This window comes from Lucilia sericata, unplaced genomic scaffold (genome assembly GCF_015586225.1).
Source record: "Lucilia sericata isolate MDLA Ls3-8-SP2 unplaced genomic scaffold, ASM1558622v1 Contig000046F_arrow, whole genome shotgun sequence".
In the NCBI taxonomy this organism is placed as follows: domain Eukaryota; kingdom Metazoa; phylum Arthropoda; class Insecta; order Diptera; family Calliphoridae; genus Lucilia; species Lucilia sericata.
The window spans coordinates 358433-379580 of record NW_023994084.1 but is presented as its reverse complement, the minus strand read 5'-3'; the positions used below and the strand labels follow the sequence as shown (position 1 = coordinate 379580).

The 21148-nt window shown below is 32.5% G+C and overlaps 1 protein-coding gene across 1 annotated transcript in view; it reads left to right on the top strand.

Moving 5' to 3' along the window:
• The first annotated feature begins 11765 nt into the window (after positions 1 to 11765).
• Positions 11766 to 21148, top strand: part of LOC119615090 (ryanodine receptor) — a 109023-nt gene continuing 99640 nt past the window's right edge. Inside the window, exon 1 of the mRNA XM_037971251.1 lies at positions 11766 to 11814. The gene's annotated coding sequence lies outside the window, so the exon portion shown is untranslated. The remainder of the gene's footprint in view (positions 11815 to 21148) is intronic.

Sequence of the window (21148 nt, the reverse complement as noted above, 5' to 3'; positions counted from 1 at the left end):
AACTGAAGATGAATACCTCTTCCATTCTTGAGAATGGTATATATAAGTTTGTAATTCGGTTCGTAATTTGCCAACACTTTCACGTGAACGTATTTATAAATTATCGATCCTTATAGATTTTCCGAAGACCCAAGATGCACTTTGTATCCAAATCTTCAATAAATCTATCAGACACGCTTTCGAAAAGTACCGGAGATATAAGAAAAGCTCCAGACATAGTTAACTGCTGAAATCAAGGTTGGAAAAAGTAAGCAAATAAAATTTTAAATTAAAAAAAATATAATTTAATATCTTATTGATAATCCATGGTGAAGGTTATATAAGATTCGGCACAGCCGAATTTTGTACTCTTACTTGTTTTTATTTTAGTTGGAAATATGTGTAACACCCTAATCCTGCAGGTTAATAATAACAGCAACATAATAGCTTAAACTAACAGCAGCATAACTAATACAATGCTTCATTGTTTCAAATTATTTTTGTTTTTTATGCTATGCATACTTTTTATTATTTCGCAATGTTTATGCATGCAACTTTGTACCTCGCCTTACTTATTAACACACATACTCCTTGTACATTAATAGGATGCGAAATGTAGAAATAACTAGCACAATATTTGCCATTCAAATCTTAAAGGGCAGAAATGTATGTATATATCTGGGAGCGGCAAGGACGATTCCTCTGTGAAAAGTCTAAGCAGCTAACTACTTCTGGCCTATGACTAATTATAACACGCGCAATGGCTTGGAGGTAGAAGGCGTCCCAGCCTTGTATGCTGAATGGTCTTACGGACGTCTCAAGAAAGTAGGCAACAACTGCTGAATCATAGCTGCACTGCAGGATTGGACGTACAGACCTATCACCAATCTAGATGTAAAGGGTTAGCAACCCACACCTCCTAAAACTTAAATTACTTACGAATCGCTAATTAAACAGCCCATGCACATCAAACAAGGACTATGATTGAATTCTGAAATTTTACAATAGTAAAATAGTGATACCACCAAATTGGTTTTGAATGCCAAGTACCTACATGTTGAATGTGAAATGTGGTGGTCAAAATTAGACTTTACATCGCGGCAATTCGGGAGAATAGAAGAAATCTGCTACCTATAAAATACATACGGCAAATTGAAGAACACAGTCATTACTACCAACTCTAGGATTAGAGCTGCTCCCCGTAGTCCGTCGGAAATTGCACCAGCCATCAGACAACTACCAAATGGTAAGGCAGTAGGTACAGCTGTTATCCCTGCTGAAATTTATAAATGCGACCCAACTCTCACTGCCGTACTCTAAAGGCCTCTTATCATGTAAACCTGGAAAAACGAATATCTCCATAAGAAATGGAAAGATGGCATCGTTAAGATAGCAAAGAAAGGGGACCTGAAGACTTGTAGAAGCTTGAGGAATATATATGTCTAGCCAACTATTGCAAACTTATATCAAGAACACCAAAAACAAAACATCAGTTCAAGCAAAGAGGGCTTTTGCAGTAGATATTCGGCAACATATCACATTAATAACCTACGTATAGTTATTGAGCAGTGTGTGGAATTTAGCTCCGAACTTTATCTACTTTTTATGTTGTTCCTGATGATATTTGTTTGCTCTCGCGCAGAATCCGCAATCTAAATTGGATCTACACAAATAAATGTAAGGGACTTAAAATTAATACTGACAAAACGAAAATCCTGAACAAAGGTGTCAGTGAAAATGTTGCTGAAAATATCCCCAATTTTTGCTACCTGGGCTGCGAAATATGTAGATGCTGATGGAGGTTCCGATTAGGATGTTGATAAAAGGATAACACAAGAGCATAATTTAGTATATTAGCCCCAATATGACAAAGTAATAAGATCGCACTAAAATACGAATTTTTGAAGCAAACGTCAAGTCAATGCTTCTCTATGGTTTTACAACCTAGAAAGTAAGTCATAGCATTACCCACCGACTCGAAACTTTTGTGAACTGTTGCTTCAGAAGAATAGTTCGCATTGACCTAGAACTATCTTAAACTCGGAGCTATTATCGCAAACTGAACAAAAACATATAGCTACAGTTATAAGTGAACGCACCAAGCTCCAAATAGTCTATCGTTAAATTTTTTTAAAGCATAGCTCTGAGTTATCATTCAATATAATAGTACATTGCTATAAGTGTGGCCAAAACTGTTGATACTTATTTAGCATTAGAAAATGTCTTTAATCCTTTCTTTAACATTATTGTGTGGTATGGATGACTTCAAGTTTTTATGACCCATATGTATGCATTTTTTTAAAAAAGTGTAGTTAGCATTTTAAAATGATTCCAAGGAATATTGTAGCAAATTTCAATGTACCACATGCAAAATTTTAAAAATTTCTTGCACTAATAATCTTTCCAGATATATGTATGATTTTTTGCATTTAATTCATATGGGAGAAGTCCAGCCCCCTACTGCCAGTTCGCCCATTTCTTTCCTCAAATTTCCACATGGATGTCAAAATTATTAATGCATAATTTGAAGATTTTAGCTCTGAGAGTTTCTTAGATATACGAATTTTTGTATTTAATTTCTATTGAAGGTGCCACGCCCTATATAGCTATGCCCATTGTGTGTGTGTGTTTATACGGATATCAAAGTAGTCGATTCAAATTTATTTTTTATGTGGGCGTGGCAACTCCTTATATCTAAAAACAAAAAGTGGGCTATAGCCCCTTCCAGACACGCAGGAAGCCGTATTTTGAGCTTATCGCAGGAAAAATAATTAAAATTTTTGTTAGAATATTTTCGATCCACAAAAAGATTTTTAGGGCGTTATGGATAATAACAAGTACCAAACATTTTTTTAAATATTTTAAGCTAAAAATTAGAAAACTGTTAAGGTCGATTTCAAAAAAATTGGAGATATTTTTTTCACTGAGATCAGGATTTTGAATCGCTGGTAGAAAATTCATATTCTCACATTAATACGAATCGATTTAGAGGTATTCCTACATGAGGTTCTTTAAAAGGCTATTTCTCGGAACACTCTAATGTATATGGGTGATAAAAAGGAACTGCTCCTAGGAATGAATGCATTTTAAGTATAATTGGTTTTAAACATTTTTACGAAGCTTAATTTCGTTGGCCTGTGTAATTATTTTCCCGATCCATAATTAACCATAGCTCCCATATACGATCAACTTTTGAATACTATACATAACGGGAACGCGTAACTTTAACATTCATATGACCATCTTAGGGAAAAATAGTGTGCATGCCATTTCTCATGTAACTTTAGTATAAATATGAATATTTAAAAGAAAATAGGGTGTGGCACTTCCCATATAAATTAAATACTAAAATTTGGGTACAAATTTGGAAAACTATAACAGCCGCAGCTCTCAAATTTTGAGCGGTCAATATTCCATACGAACATTTAGGAAAAAATGAGCTGACAATATGAAAACATGTGGCCCAATATTAGAGTAATTAGAACTGTTCCAGATTTATAAAAATATGTAGTTTTTTGTTATCAAATATACTGTACCACCCTAGTGTACATGTGTATGATATATGGCAGCATGTTTGTATGTAAATGCATATGTATTGTAAGTATAGTGTAAATAAGTAAAGGTATGAGTATTCTACAATTACAAGAAAATAGCTCCGACAACAGCAACAACAACAAGCGACAGCTAGTGCCCGTAGGGTTACTCGTAACTTAATGTTGTTCTTGCTGTTCTTCTTTACATGTTGAATATACAAAGTGGGGTTAAAAGATGCAGCAGCGTTGTTGTACTTGATTCATGTTAAAAATAAATATGTAAATAGATGCATTGAATGAATAAGCGTTTTCTTGGTTTAGTGAATGAATGAATGACTGACTGAAAGAATGAATGAAGAGTGACTGAGTGAGTGAGTGCATAACTAGTTTGTTTGCTTGCAGCGTTTTTTGTGTAAATAAAATAAATTTTATAATTGTTCTAGTTACGCCTTAGTAGTGCACTTACATAAACTCGTGGCATGTATGCGAAAGTGTGTCGTATAACAGCGCGTCTTTGTGCATGTTTGTGGCAGTATTCCTTTCTTCATTTCTTTCTTTTATTTTCACTCATTTTTCAAAGTCATTAGCTTTGCTTTTGTTTTGTTAACTTTGGCTCTGATTCCGGTACATTTGACATGTGCATGGATATACCCTGTGCTGCTGCTTAATTTCACAAGGATTCTGGAGTATGTTGCAATGTCTACACTTACATATACATATGTATGTTTGTATGTATTCTTATAATTTGGTATATTTAAAACTTTATTTTAACTACGCACTGCGTTTTTTTTTTTTTTTTTTGGCCAATGCACTCTCTTTATTATGATACAAGAAGCTGAACATTCATACATTAACATAACAATAACCTAAAGTTTGTAACATTAATTTCTAAAGAAATCCTTCTCACTTGGGATTAAGTATGAATAAGCATCAAGAGTAGTTTGCATATTTTCTATTCTTGTTGTTTTGGCAAGAAAGATTTGATGTTGTTTGTAAAGTTTTCATTTAAATTTAGCAAGAAAAGATAATAAAAAACTAAATACATAAACTAATATTTAGAGCAACACTAAATTATTGTACTGTACGTCAAGATTTATTGATAAAATTATACAAAAAATACTTAAAGCTATGTACTTGTTCAATAACCCTAATTGTTAACACCATTTTATGCCATTTTACGCCAAAGTTGCCAAGAGAAGACACCGAAACTATCTCTCGTATGCAGTATACGATGCCGGGAACTTGACAGGCAAAATCCCAATAGATCAGCAGAGTAACACGCAATCCTTTCAAAGCATAAAAACCAATAGAGAGCGAGAGCTGTGAGTTCAGCATCAATGCGCTAGCACCCTGACGAACTTGGGGGAAAGTATCCTCCCGCTCTGGGACCGGTAACGAAGATGTATCTTCCGTCCACTGTCTATATAAAAGGATGGGAATGTAAATATGCTAATGAGTGCATACTGGAAATTCTAGGATGCCAAAATGTTGGCCTGACAGTGGAAAAATGGGATGATTTTCACAGGAAATAAGAATCTGGGGGTACTCTACTTGTAATAGGTATCAACCAAAACTGACTAGATGCCGATTGGAAGGGCTGTTGCAACAAGACGGTGACCACAAGATGTCGATGTGCTTTACGTGTACATCTGCCGTAACGGCCTTATATTACGGTGGTATTTTTCACCCACTTTTGTGACGACTCACGAACGTTCCTTGGTATATCTCACACGCACGTAGCACATGTTTCTGCCTGTCCATGTACAAGCACTTTGCTCATATACTCGAGCAAAGTGCTTGTACATGTCTTGTAATATCTGACCATTGCTACCTTGTTGCTTAACTTCCGAGATGCAAAAACATCACTTCCGTTTACAACCACGCAGAAGAGATGGCTTCTTCAGCAACAGCACCTAGAGACGTAACACGAATCCATCAAATAAGCCAAGGACTTTGTTCTTACTCACAGAGAATACCCTGTGGTAAATCTGGCATGAACAGAGTTTTCCTTAAACATAAGTGGGCAAGGAAGGAAAACTCAATGGTATCAATTGTATAAAATACCTTTCATCCATCACCATTCAAACCAGCACACTTCTCATCATGTTACTGCGATGATTATGGTAGTAAACTTGGTGAATATAAGAATACCGCAGCATGCTTATGTAAAGGAACGATCGTGGAAACCGCGTTGGATGAAGTTGTTCAATATATATATAGATGAAACCATCGATAGTAAACTGTTGCTGGCGGTATGCATTGGCATCGAAGGCACCTTCAATGACGTGCACAACGATACTCTAATTCAAATCTTAGACTAGTTTTATGTTAATCGAGTAATCCGTTACTGGATCGCGTACCACTAGTTGTGAAGGGTATAAAAACATATTGATTATTTAAGAGCATAATTTTTGAATATTCTACCAATATTTCGATGTGTGACAAACGGAAATACGTAATAGATTTTTTCAAAACGTATACTAAATATTATTGTTAATATAGACTAAAAATATTTTTAAATATATCTTGAGTAGTGACTGTGTGGTTATTATATGAAAATATCGCCGAGATTCTAAGAAACAAACGCATATGTGTTTATATGTTATATTTTTACACCCAAAGTCATAAATATACTTATGTATGAACAAACATACATACATACATATAATTAAGTATCTATCTGCACAAAGCGAATGTTCGACTTGTATTTGATAAATAAATATACACTGCATATTTATATTAGAACTGCCCTTCAAAATATATTTGCTTTAGATGGGTCTTATACATATATTTTTATTTATTTTGTATCTTAAAGTCAAATTTTACAATTTTAATCAAATGGAAAAAAGAGAACTCGTACCAGATATCAAAGGTTATAAAATTGAGAGCATAATTATACATGTTTATTAAAAAAAAAAAGTTTATTACGAGCTGCCCTAATTTGCATATTATATATATTAACATTGTTTATACATATAGACTTAAGTGTTGAAAAAGGTGCAGCAGAATGTAAATGAATTAACGGAAACAGACCACCTCAAATTATAGAAAGAAAAACAAATAAAATTATACACAGTGGTGGGCAGAATTTTCTAAAATATTCTCTCATTATTTTTTTAGATATACTCAAAGCTAGCTCATATACTACTACATAAATACACTTACACTTATGAATGAATTGGTCCGTGAATTGTGCTAAGAATTTTCTATATTAAAAAACAAGTAAGAATGTACAGTCGGGAAAGGCCGACCTTAAATTATTATTTAATAGTAATTTAAGTTTTTATACCCACCATCAAAAAAGATGGGGGGTATATTGATTTTGTCATTCCGTTTGTAACACATCGAAATATTGGTCATAGACCCACAAAAGTATATATATTCTGGGTCGTCATTAAATTCTAAGACGATCTAGCCATGTCTGTCCGTCTGTCTGTCTGTCTGTTGAAAGCACGATATGGAATGGAAAGAGCTAGAGGATTGAAATTTCACATAAATATTTCTTATAGGTAAGGTTTGTTTGGTATTGAAAATGGGCAATATCGGTCCACGTTTTCGGATAGCCCCCCATACAAGTGGCCCCTCGTAAAGCAGCTTTAACATAGTGATCCAAAATCACTATGCAAAATTTTATGAGGATCGGTCCATAATTGACCCTACCCCCCATATAAGTTCCCCTTCAAAAAATGACTTTAATGCTCATTACTGGCTTAAAAATACTAGTATATAGATGAAATTCGACATAAGTTAGTTCCATACGAGTCAAAATCTATCTAAAAAATTGTATGAGGATCGGTCCATGATTGACCCCACCCCCCATATAAGGTCCCCTTCAGAAAATGACTGCAACGCTCATTAATGGCTTAAAAATACGAGTGTTGCGATGAAATTCGACACAAATAAACTTAATACGAACCAAATTCTGTCAACCAAATTTTATGAGGATCGACCCAAAATTGACCCTATCCCCCTATATAAGGTCCACTTCAGAAAATTACTTTAACGCTTATAACTGGCCTAAAAATACGAGTATATAGATGAAATTCGACATAAGTAAGTTTCATTCGAGTCAAACGAGGTTTGATGGTGGGTATATAAGATTCGGCATAGCCGAATATAACACTCTTACTTGTTTTTTTTATTTTAACTCCGAAATATTTTAACAATTTGAGAAAAGAGATTTTCAAAAAAAAGAGGGGTCCTATAGGGGCAAGGGTAAATATGGACTTATTCTTATACATTTTGGTAGAGGGATCTACGTTAACATTAAAGTATTTGTGCAGAATTTCATCGTGATACTAGTGTTTATAAGTGAATTTTGAACTTAAAGTCATTCCCACTATAGTGGTGTAGGGTATAATAAAATATATCAAATACATTTTAATTGTCACTGTAATATATTCCAATATTCGCATGCTCAAACATTTAGCATTGATCTTGGCATTTCGTTAAATTATTTAATAGAATATTTCCACGTATATTGTATAATACATTTGCCTAAGTATATGTATGTACATATTTGTATGTATATATATAAGAGTAAAATGTTTGTATTTTAGTAGTCGTGATTTTTATTAATAAATTATAAAAGATAATATTTATTTATACTTTTTCTTGACGTGGCACTTGCTTTTTCTTGTTATAAAACATAAAACTGACCATTTAAAATGTTGACCTATATCTATAGTTTAAAATATATACATAGGAAAAGGAATATTTATTTTTAAAACTATTTTCATTTCGTTTATAATTTGTTTCAATAACACTGGTCTGCAATGAAATTCTCCTTTGAAAAAATATTTTATAGAATTGACACGCTGAGTCTACACCAAGGCGCGCCGTGTTCGATTCCATCACATTACGTCACAATTCTTAGTAATTCAGTATTATTCTTAACCCTTAAGGGTTTAGTTCGTTCCCTTAAGGGTTAAGAATAATCCTACAATTTCTTTCAAGTAATATTTTTAATAAACTCTTAATAGTTTCGTACTTACAATATTCGAAAGAAAAAGATTCCAAACTATTAAGATCTATTTATCTATATATATAAAATTCTAACGTTACTGGCTGACTGACTGATTCATCATCCACTAAGACGGAAATTCGAATGATTAGGGGGTAATATAGGGTAAAACGGGTAAATTCGGTAACCTCATATCTCCTTAACTAGAAAAGATATTAAAACAGTTTAAAGCTTATCATCGTTCATTTAAAAAATAAGCGGTGGCTGGTACTTTCGGTCCATTTAGGGAATAAACGGGTAAAAACTTTATTTTAGTACTCTTTTGCACCCCAAGTATCTTTTAAAACAGTGAACATTCAAATAATATTTTTGACTCCTTCATACCTTAACGGAAAAATAAAAATATGACTTTAGTACTTTTTGGATATTCGGAGGTATAAGGGTGAAAATTCAACCTATTTTTGGTCCTTTTTTCATAAAACATTGTTTTTGGTTTATTAGCTTAAGTATAAGTATATATGAATACATAATAAGGGGCTCCCACTACGATGCAACTTTTTGGAATAGAATTTTTATTTCGTTAATGGGGAGGAAAAAAGTACCATAAGGGGTAAAAATGGGAAATTTGATTTTATTCAAAAACAATGATCCAATTAAGATAAAATGTTTAGATCTAGAAACACTAAATATGCTAATGGGGTGTTATATGTAGAGCCTGAAGTAAATTAGAATCTATAAATTGGTACTTTATCGTACTTCGACTATTATTTTTTTGAGTTTTCTATAAATTTGAACCTAGAAACATGAAATTAAGCATGTAGAGCACGGAGTACATTAAAATCTATAAAAGGGGACGTTTTGGTACTTTTTCGTTCTTCGACTGGTACTTTTTAAGTTTACTACAAAAATTTAACCTAAAAACATGAAATTAAACATTTTGAGTCTGGAGTAAATGGGAATCTAAAGAAGGGGACTTTTTAGTACTTTATCGCACTTCGACTGGTAGTTTTTGAGTTTTCTATAAAATTAAACCAAGAAACATAAAAATAAACATGTGGAGCCCGGAAAAAATTATAATCTATAAAAGGGCCTTTTTGGTAGTTTTTCGTTCTTCGTCTGGTACTTTTTAAATTTTTTATTATTTTTAACCTAGAAACATGAGATTAAGCATGTAGAGCCCGGATTAAGTCATAACCTATAAAAGGGGACTTTTTGGAACTTTTTCGTTCTTCAAAAGGGACTTTTTGTATTTTTTTATAATATTGATCCTAGAAATATGAAATTAAGCATGTAACGTGGTAATTTTTCATTCTTCAACTGGTACTTTTTCAGTTTTCTATTAGAGACTTGAGTGAATAAAAATTTAAACTGAAGTATTTTCTGGTACTTTTTCGTTCTTTTTGAATTTTCTATAATATTGACCATAGGAACATGAAATTTTATAAAAAAGTATCGTACTTCAGCTGATACTTTTTAAGTTTTCTAAAATATTGATATATATTGATATATAAACATAAAATTAAACACGCAGTATCCTGATTGAACGAAAATTAAAAAACGATACTTTCTGGTACTTTTTTGTTCTTTTACTAATACCTTTTTAATTTTCTATAATATTGAAAATCATCCTGATTTAATGAAAATCTATAAAAATTCATTGTCTGTTACTTTTTCGTTCTTCAACTGCTTTTTTTGATTGTCTGTAATATTGAGAATAGAATAGTAAAATCAAACTTATAGAGTTCTCTAAAAGGGGGCTTTTTGATATTTACAATAATAATATTTATTTTATTAAATTACGATGAGGGTAGTAAAGAACACTGGTTATAGCGAGTTAGATTTTAAAGTTCAAAAACTCTATTAACAAATAGTTATATGATGCCTAGGGCGTGAGCCTAGGGCGTTAAATAGTTAAAAATTTCTGTTTCAAATGCAAATATGGATGACAAGCGTAGAAATATAATCGTTTAAACATTTTGGAGATCTGGCTTTGCCCTCGGTGTGCCCATCAGATTAAAATTCAAAGCTTAATCTCAACAATACCTCATCTAAAAACATGTGAAATCATTAAAATAATACTAACAGTTTAATATGTACCGATTTATTTTCCTCTGTTCCCTGTACTATATCACTGTGCGCTATATCACATGTATAAAATAATCCTTTCTCTTTGTGCCAAGGCACAATATAGCCTTTACGGAATGGGCGATGCGGTACTGCTTTCGAAGTTTGAATACGACATTCAGTTACCAAATGAAATATTGGCGCAAGACTTCATTAGGCTAATGATGAATTTCATTACAATAGTTCTATATTAACATAAACATCGGGATGTTTTTCGGAATTTTGGTTTCTATAAAACTTCTTTATGTCAAATTTTAAAAGATAACATTTAGTTATTAGAGAGTTTTTGTTGACCATACCTGATAATTGTCTTTCAATAGACAGACTGTCTAAGATAACGAAACGAAATATTTTGTGGATCTGAGACCAACATACTGTTGTATTGCAAACGGAATGACAAATTTATCGATGGCGAGTACACAAAAGCTAACTTTAATATATGTGTGTAGGTATATTACCTGAAATAACAAAAAAAGTTTATTAAAGAGGGTCCCATCTAAAAAATAAACCTATTTTTACTATAAAATTAAACTTTATAAATAGCTTACTAAAATCGCATAGTTGATATAAAAAGTAATAATTATTATGTTCACCGTAAATACAACCAAACATTTTATTTTCCACTAAAATCAAAATTAAAACATTGACAACATTGTTTTGCACTTTCGATCTTACCGCATACAAAAATATCTAAATACTGGATATTCAAATTACGCCGAATCAAAACAAAAACAAATCAAAAAGAAGAAAACACAACAAATTCTGTTTCATATTTATCACATACAATCAATCCCACATGTTTACTACACAGATACTAAGTAAGTACACAAACAGCTGATGAGAATGAGAAAAGAAAAACAAATAATTTAAAAACACGCAACCATTTCTTTACTTTCCTTTATTCTATTTCCCACCCATACCATTGACACATTGGCCCACACCTCTCACACAATTCATTAGAAAATAACGAAGTAAACGAAAAACAACAAAAAAAATGAAAGAGTCAAACAACTAAATGAGAACGAAATGCTCCAGACTAACGGTTTAAGTACGTACATGCATGCAAGTCTTTTTGGGGCGAGCGTATATGAGTGTGTGTGTGTAGATATTTGTGTAACTGTGGTTGTAGTTTCAACTATTTGCCGAATAATTTTTCATGCAGACAGCAACGAATGTCTTCCACATTCAGTCTAAAGAGAAATATCGACACGAAAAGTAAGTTGCCTCCTTGTGGGCCACGATAAAAACGGGTGTTAGTGAATAATTTTATTGTGAAAATCTATATGTATTATAGAAAATCTTGGAAAACGTGGAAAATCCATATTGAAATGAATACTAACCGGAGTGCGTGGTGATTGCAAAACACGTGTGCTAAAAATTCTCACGAAAATCCTTGTAAAATTTATGAAAAATCCTTTTTCCTAGGAAAAATTTCAAAAATTTTCAATTTTCTATGAAAAATTATGTGAAATTTGAAAAAATTCATGATCCCAGGCCAGTGCGAGTGTTATTTTTGGCTTGGTGCGAGCTGATCGGCAGCGTTCGTTCGACGATGTGTCTAAATATATACACACGAACAGCTCACCGCGGTGATAATTTTGTGAATATTTTGTTTTTTTTTTATACTTCTGAAGAAGAAAAAGTCTGTTTTTTGAAAAAAATTTCAATTAGAAAATGAAAAATAGAAAAGAATCTTAAGAAAATAATGTGTGTGTTTGTGTGAATATTTGTGTATCCAACGCAACAGAAGCGGGTGTGCAGAGTCAGTGGCATAGTGAACAATACCAAAAGCCCCCCTTTAAATTTTAAAACAACATATTATGGTTTGGTTGCCATGGTGTTAAATAATTCATTTCTGAAAACTTGCCACAAAGAATTGGACCCTGGATTACTGATTCTTTGTGGCTAAAGTTTTATAAAATACAAAAACAGAAATCGCCTTGAAGGATATTTCAATGTTAACATTGAATTTAATATGAACCAGCTAAGATATCCAATGAAATCATCGAAATCAAGGATAATGTGATTAAATTTAAGATTTATGTATATTTTTGTTGTGATTCTTCTTGTTCTAAACCCCCCTTCCAACATTTTACCCATTGATTCTGTTATGAAGTAACGGATGAAAGGATAAACGAAAAAATATAAATAAATAAACAGAGAAAGTTCGAACTTTATAAATAATGGTTGTTGGTATGTGAAATACTCACAAATACACAATAGAATAGGAGCAGAATGAGAGTGTAAAACAAAATGAGCTTAATATGAATAAGGACTAAAAAGCTTTAGCTGTTTTACTTTTATACTGTAGATGTATGTATTGTTTAAACATTACTATATATTTATGAGTATAGGTTCCTTAGAAAAGTTTGAAAAGGACTGCTTATGGAAAGGATGTCGTGTATGTTATGTTATGTTTATTTTTTTAATACTTCTACTGTTTTGTAAACCTAAGAATTGGATAGATTTGAAAACGTAAAGCTTTTATTGTTTATAAACAATATAATATGAGAAATATTGAACAAATATTTTGGAAATGCAAATATTCATGAACCGCTAATGGGATATTAGAGATGTTTGATATAGTATTCGCTTATCAAATTTGATCCATTTTCGAATATATTGGAGGAAACTTCAAAATCGAAATACATTATTAGAATAAAGTTTTCTTCAGTATATTACTCCAGTGGTAGTGACTGCTGAACACAATTCAAAGTATTTTTAAGACCATTATTGACTTAATAGGGGTCCTTGTTTTGACTTCGGTTCAAATGCAATAGTCATTACAAATGAAAGGTTTTTCTTAACCCTTCCTACACGATATGCAAATAATGTTTCAAGAGAGATCTGAAATATAGCTTTCGTATAAAGCCCATTTTCATTATTAAACTTCCCAGGAAAAACTTTACTTACCCGGTAACCAGGCAAGTAATATTGGAGAAAAAGGGAAGTACTTACTTTTGGGGTGAATAACTAATTATTTTTGTTCGACAAGATTCAAAAAATAACTGGTTATAAATGAGCTTATACCAAACCTTCCCGAATTTAAACTCGTCTCTACAGTTATTTCTAATTTTATTAGTATATCCGCTAACTCAGTATCAGTTACTGGTATCAACTAGGATTCGAACCACAAAAGTTTTTTATTGGACAAATGCTGTAGATAATTACCTACAAATCCCATTAAAAAAAATTACAAATTTTTATTGGTAACGACTACTTATTACCATGTAATGTATTTAATAACTACATTACCTAGATTACTCATACCATAATTTAAAGTTTTTTTTTGCTGAGTTACTAATAATTAAAAATATTTCAATAACAGAAAAAAATTCAACCCCTTCCTAAAATTTATTTTGTCTACGACATTGTCCACTAAATGAAAATAAAATAATTCCCCAAAATCTGAACATTTTAAACAAATTTCAAGTGCTTATATTTATTTTTGTTCACAGGCAATATTTTGTCAAATTCTTTCTAAAAGAAAGTATGTACACATTTATTTATGTATTCTTTATAAAAGAACATAAATACATACATAAATATCCTAATACATATGTACACAATCCTACACATGTTTTGTATATTTGCACTAAAAATTCTGTCACCAGCAGCTAAATTTTGTTTAAACAAATTCCCATTTTAATATAATTAAATTTAAAATAGCAAAGGTAGATATTTCTCAACCTATTTGCAGAAAAAAAGAGAAAATTATCAAATATTTTACAACAATAATTAAGATTTCAATAGAAAAATGTATTACCCAGCAAATAATTTACTTTGAATATTAATAGTAAGGTCTTTCTTTAGGACACCTAGTGAAATGTACTTTTCAAAATGTTTCTTAGCTGATCAAGGATTTTCAGTACCAATATTATACAAAATATATTACGTTCAGTTCCATGATATATATAAAATAATTCTGTAAAGTACCATCACATCTGGGATTTAAGTTATCGTGTACTAAAGTTTGAAAAACTTATACATTACAGTTTTTCAGTTTTTTTTTAAATCTGCTGTAGTTTCTGAGATATCATCCTTTAAAGTTGACGGACCGACAGACATCGTTAGGTCGAATCAAAAAGTGATTTGGAGTCGGTTGAAACATACTTGTGGATCCAATATTTTTGCTCGTTATAAACAATATTTACAAAACAATATATTAGTGTAGGGTAAAAATGCCAAACAGTGAGTTTTCAAGTTGTTTATCTCGAAGAATAAAGAAGATATGTCAGATGTTAGGCCTTTATTTAAAAGTTGGCAGAATGGACTTTCAGACAGCATACGACATTATATAAAAAAGTTGTCTTGACGATGTTATAACGTCTCAAAAAGGGCCAAAATGGTGTTTTTTCAAATTACAGGATACCATATCTCAAATCCCAGCTGGGAAAATCATATTCGGATTTAGCACGACTCAATCCTTCAGAAACGTTGTCGGCCCAATTAATCGAAGCTCCCATTATCTGATATCAATATCTGTTAATACAATTCAGAATAAATCTAATAGATGAGTAAATAGGAATAAAATAATGTCTAAGGAGTCGGTCCAAAAGACCTATGGTTATAAGATTCGCTATAGTGCTTTCAGCAAACACCGGACATAGTAAGATCGTTCTAGAAATGTGTAAGGAATCGGAATTTGTGGGTCTATAACAAGTGATAACAGACGGAAAGGCTCGATCATGAACATATGAACTTTGCAAATTGTGAAAGAATTGAAAAGACAATTTCTCAAGAAATACAAAAAAAAGGAATCGTTTTAATGAAAAATTCCTTATTAATTTTAAACCAGTATTTCAAAATTAAAAAAAAACAAGTAAGAAATTATAGTCGGGCGAGGCCGACCATATAATACCCTACACCTTTGACAAAAATATAATGTGATTTAGTTGACATAATAAAGCATTTAAGTTGAATTGTACCTTGCCTGAGATATACATACTTAAGCCGTTTATGAATAAAATTGTGGACATTTAAGTGAAATTTTGATGGGGGCTTTTCATAGGGGCTAGGGTCATATGAGAACCTATTATTATGGAATTCGTGGGGGTCATCAAGTCTTGTATACAACTTGGTTATTGCAGCTTTTTGTCGAGATATGAGTATATTAAACATAATTATGAACTTAAAAGCCCTATTCGGCGTGTTCAGTTGTATGGGGGCTAGGTGAAATAATGGACCGATGTAAACCATTTTCAACAGACTTCATCTACGGTACCATAAAAGATCATGTGCCAAATTTCATTGAATTATCTCCAAAATTGCGACCTGTAGTTTGATTACAAGTTTTAAAAGCCCTATTCGGGGGTTCAGTTGTATGGGGGCTAGGTGAAATAATGGACCGATGTTAACCATTTTCAACAAGCTTCGTCTACGATACCACAAAAGATCCTGTGACAAATTTCATTGAATTATCTCCAAAATTGCGACCTGTAGTTTGATTACAAATTTTAAAAGCCCTATTCGAGGGGTTCAGTTGTATGGGGGCTAGGTGAAATAATGGACCGATCTTAACCATTTTCAATAGGCTTCGTCCCTGGGACAATAGAAGATCATGTACCAAATTTCATTGAATTATCTTCAAAATTGCGACCTGTAGTTTGATTACAAGGTTTACATGGATGGACGGACGGACAGACGGACGGACATAGCTAAATCGACTCAGAAAATGATTCTGAGCCGATTGGTATACTTTAAGGTGGGTATAGGACCATTATTTTATTGTGCGTTACAAACATCAGCACAAACCCAATATACCCTCCCCACTAAAGTGGTGTAGGGTATAAAAAGTAAGAAAGTATAGTCGGGCGTGGCCGACCATATGATACCATACACCAGTTATGAATATTAAATGTGATTTATTTTTCATAATAAAGCATTTATCTTCAATATTCCCTTGTTCCGATACATTTAAGCAATTTATGGATGAAAAACTAATTTTCTGAAAGAGGCTTTATATGGGGGCTAGGGGCAAATATGGACCAAGCCCGATAAAATTTTGTGAATATATTTATATTTACATAATATTTTATTGTACTGAATTTCATCGCGATATTTGTGTTTATAAGTTAATTTGGGACATTCAAGTAATTTTCTGAAGGGGACTTTGTATGGGAGCTAGGGTCAGATGGGGCCCGATGTTTATGAAATTTGGCAGGGTCATCAAGACTTCTATAAAACTTAGTTGTGCCGTATTTTATGGATATATCTGTATATTTAACATAATTATGAGCTCAGAAGCCCTTTTCGGGGGGACCTGTTCTATGGGGGCTAGGTGAAATAATGGACCGATTTTAACCATTTTCAATAGGCTTCGTCCTTGGGTCAAATTTCATCCAATCCATCCAACGTGCGTGCCAAATTTCATCCAATTATCTTGAATATTGCGACCTGTACCTTGCGCACAAGGTTTACATGGACAGCCAGCCAGACGGACGGACATAGCTTAATCGACTCAGAAAACGATTCTATGCCGATTGGTATACTTTAAGGTGGGTCAGCACAAATCCAATATATTCTCCCCACTAAAGTGGTGTAGGGTATAACAAGTAGGAAAGTATAGTCGAACATGGTCGACTAATGATACCCTAGACCATGGGTATATTTTGAAAATTATTTATTTCAAATAAAGAAACTTTTATGTTGAATTTTACCTTAATTCCGATGTATTTAGCAATTTATTGATGAAAAAACTAAATTTCTAGAATAGGCTTTATATGGGAGTTAAGGTCAAATATAGGCCGATCCTCAACAAATTGGGAAGAGGGATGCAATTTTATATAAAGGTTATTTATGCTGAATTTTATCGTGATACTAATGGTCATAAGTAAATTTTTGGACGTTTAAGTTATTTTTTAAAAGGGGGGTATGGGGGCTAGGGACAAACGACATCCGATCTTTATAAAAATTGAAACGATCATTTATGCCTATATAAAACTAAGTAGTGCCAATTTTTGGTGAGATAGTAGTATATTTGACGTAATTATGAATTAAAAACCCCAAATCGGAAGGTAAGATTGTATGGGGGCTAGGTAGAATAATGGACCGATTTCAACCATAGGCTTCGTCCTTGTGGCAAAAAAACTCTAATGGTCAAAATTTTATTATAATATCTTGAACATTGTGGCCTGTAGCTTGCGCACAAGGTTTACATGGACAGCCAGCCGGACAGACGGACGGACGGACATGTCTTAATCGAATCAGAAAGTGATTCTGAGTCGATCGGTATACTATAAGGTGGCTGTAGGACCAATATTTTTATGCGTTACAAACATCAGCACAAACATAATACCCTCCCCATTATAGTGGTGTAGGGTATAAAACTATCAGAGACATAAGTAAAGGGTGTGAATTACCCTCTCCAACATAACACTGTTACGCCAACAATTCCTTTGACCTTTTAAATGAAAACATTAACTGTTGCATGGACATGAAAGGTATACAAACGTTACAAGGGTCTTTTTTCTTATCTATTACATCGCATTCGTTATGAAGAGCCATTCGCATTTGTAAAAGTATTAGTATTTAGTATATGCAATCATATGAAAACAAACAAATTAATGTAAACGAAAATATTTAAAATGTGGGGGTTCTGTTACTAAAAACTTAACGTTAAATATAATTAGCCCATTTTGGAGATCATCCCTCCCAAATTGAAAATTAGTGCTGTTCTATAAATACTCAACTCAATGAATAGGAAATGTATTGAAACAGGGGCATTTCTACCGATGTCGTTGTTAAATAGCAGCAAGGTGGGGTTGGTTGGGGTGTTAGCTTGTTTACGTATAAATCATTATGTACCTTAAAACGGACTCAGGCACAAATACTTATACATACGTACTCATATAAGTGTAAAATAAATGGGATGGGGCTTTACTGCCTTGTATCTCTACATATACCAGCACAATTCCCAATTGTGTTAATATGACCAATAACACAACCGAAATCACAAAGTAGCCTTTAGCATTTATTGCTTTTAGTTTAAACAAGAATCAAATGATTTCCAATCGATTTGTTAACCATATAAAGAAGTTAATTAAAGACTACAATATGTACATTCGTGCATTAGGGCGTTTTTGGCGTGTGTGTGTGTGATACTGGATTATCTTTTAAAAAAGAGAACAAAAAGCAAAAATCTGTTGAAAATATTTGATTTATTAAGAATTTAAACGATAAATATGATAAGCTTTTCCTGTAAGTGAAAGAATTAGAACCAGTTCCCAACTCCAATGAACAAACCAATATACCTATTCTGTGTTAATTCCTTTCCTTCTAGTAGTATTAGATAATTTACAAATTTAAACTTCTCCCGATACAGAGAAATAAGGTACAACAAGCAAAACTCAAAACTGGAAACATGTTTCGATCACAATTTTAATACATATATTCAATACCACTTCTTGCTTCTTTCGAAGGACTTACTTTCAATCCTTGATTTCATGTAAATATCCTCCCCGATTATCGTTTACAAGCTCATAATTGTGTTAATAATGTAGCAATAGTGATTAAATTTAGCACAACCAAGAGTATTGGCTCATAGCCCAATATAAGCCCTTTAACTGTATCCATCATCAGTCCAAATAATAAAGGAAACTTGCACCAAGGTATATATTTTAGCATATGCTATCGATTCTTCTTCGTTGTCTAAACAACTTCTGAAATAATTGTTACCAAGAGAGTTAATGTTCTTTTCCGTGACATGACCATATCATTTAGAATATTCTGCAAGTTAAAAAAGTAGTTCCGATTTTCAATCACCCATTCGTCAATGTACAATACTGCGATCAGAGGAATATATAATATTATTTTGAGAAACTGTTTCCCAAAGACGATCTGTTAATTGTGTATTTCGTTGCAATACCATTTTCCAAAATTCTGCTCTGTTTAAGGTAAGAACCTTGAGAGATGCAATACATACTGTCTACAATGATCGACATCTCGAGATTTAGTTCTCGGTTGTTTCTAAGTGCCCTAGCAATGCTGTAAATTTCAGCCTGAAAAATAGTGGTATCATTATGTAATCCAATGAATACCAAGAGATCAAGCTTATTGGAAAAAAGTCTCGAAAAAAGTACCCCTAACAATTATTGAAATGTAAGTGTAGACCGAGATTTCATCGATCCGAAGGACAGTGTTTTCAGCCCCATCTTAGCTTGTTGGTTGTATTCTGATTTGAAAGGTACTATCAATGTTTCTTCTTTAGTGTGCATTCGGACCATTATATGGGCCTTTATACAAGGCCCTTCGGTGTAGGCTATCATATGGTCGAGAATGTTCAACAAAATCTTTTTATTTATTAAAAATAATATAGTTTACAGATTTCGTAAATAATCTGTTTAATTCTATTTCTATGTTGTTTGTGAAATTCATTAAATTTATTTAATCATTGATATTTGCACTTTATACGCAGATATGTAATATAATTAGCAGATGTAAAATTAAATTAAATGAAAATAATAACACTAATTATGTGTCATTCTGAATTAATTGTGTTTCTTTGGCAATGTGTGTTATTTACGCTAGTATTCACGAATTGACAGGATGTCCACATAAATGTTTTTATATAAAATTTATGTGCGGATATATAATCGAAAGATAATTCGCTGAAATCTATTTATTGCTTTATTCTATAGAAGTGAATGACAATATAAATTTATGTGTTTAGAAACTTGTTCGCACCTATTTAATGTTGATGTATAGGCGGGTGCTGAATGTTCTTATTCTTTAATAATATTTAAAGAGTTTCGATTCAAAACTTTGTAATTATTGCAGAACATAATTACAAGGGGACAATCTTTAACGTTGAATAAATAATACACCTACATCATTTCTGTTTTCGTATTTAAATCAGTAGTTTATAGGGCGATCGATTCCTGGACTTTGTAATAAACCCGGTTTTATAGAATTTTTAAATTTTTTAAATCCCATAAAGACGATCTAGAGTCTAGACATACATATCTAATAAAGAAATTATAGTCGGGCGAGGCCGACCATATAATACCCTACACCTTTGACAAAAATATAATGTGATTTAGTTGCCATAATAAAGCATTTAAATTGAATTGTACCTTGCCTCAGATATACATACTTAAGCCGTTTATTGTTGAATAAAATTGTGGACATTTAAGTGAAATTTTGATGGGGGCTTTTTATAGGGACCTATTATTATGGAATTCGTGAGGGTCATCAAATCTTGTATAGAACTTGGTTTTTGCAGCTTTTTTTCGAGATATGAGTATATTAAACATAATTATGAACTTAAAAGCCCTATTCGGTGTGTTCAGTTGTATGGGGGCTAGGTGAAATAATGGACCGATGTAAACCATTTTCAACAGGCTTCGTTTACGGTACCATAAAAGATCATGTGCCAAATTTCATTGAATTATCTCCAAAATTGCGACCTGTAGTTTGATTACAAAGTTTAAAAGCCCTATTCGGGGGGTTCAGTCGTATGGGGGCTAGGTGAAATAATGGACCGATGTTAACCATTTTCAATAGGATTCGTTTACGGTAACATAGAAGATCATGTGCCAAATTTCATTGA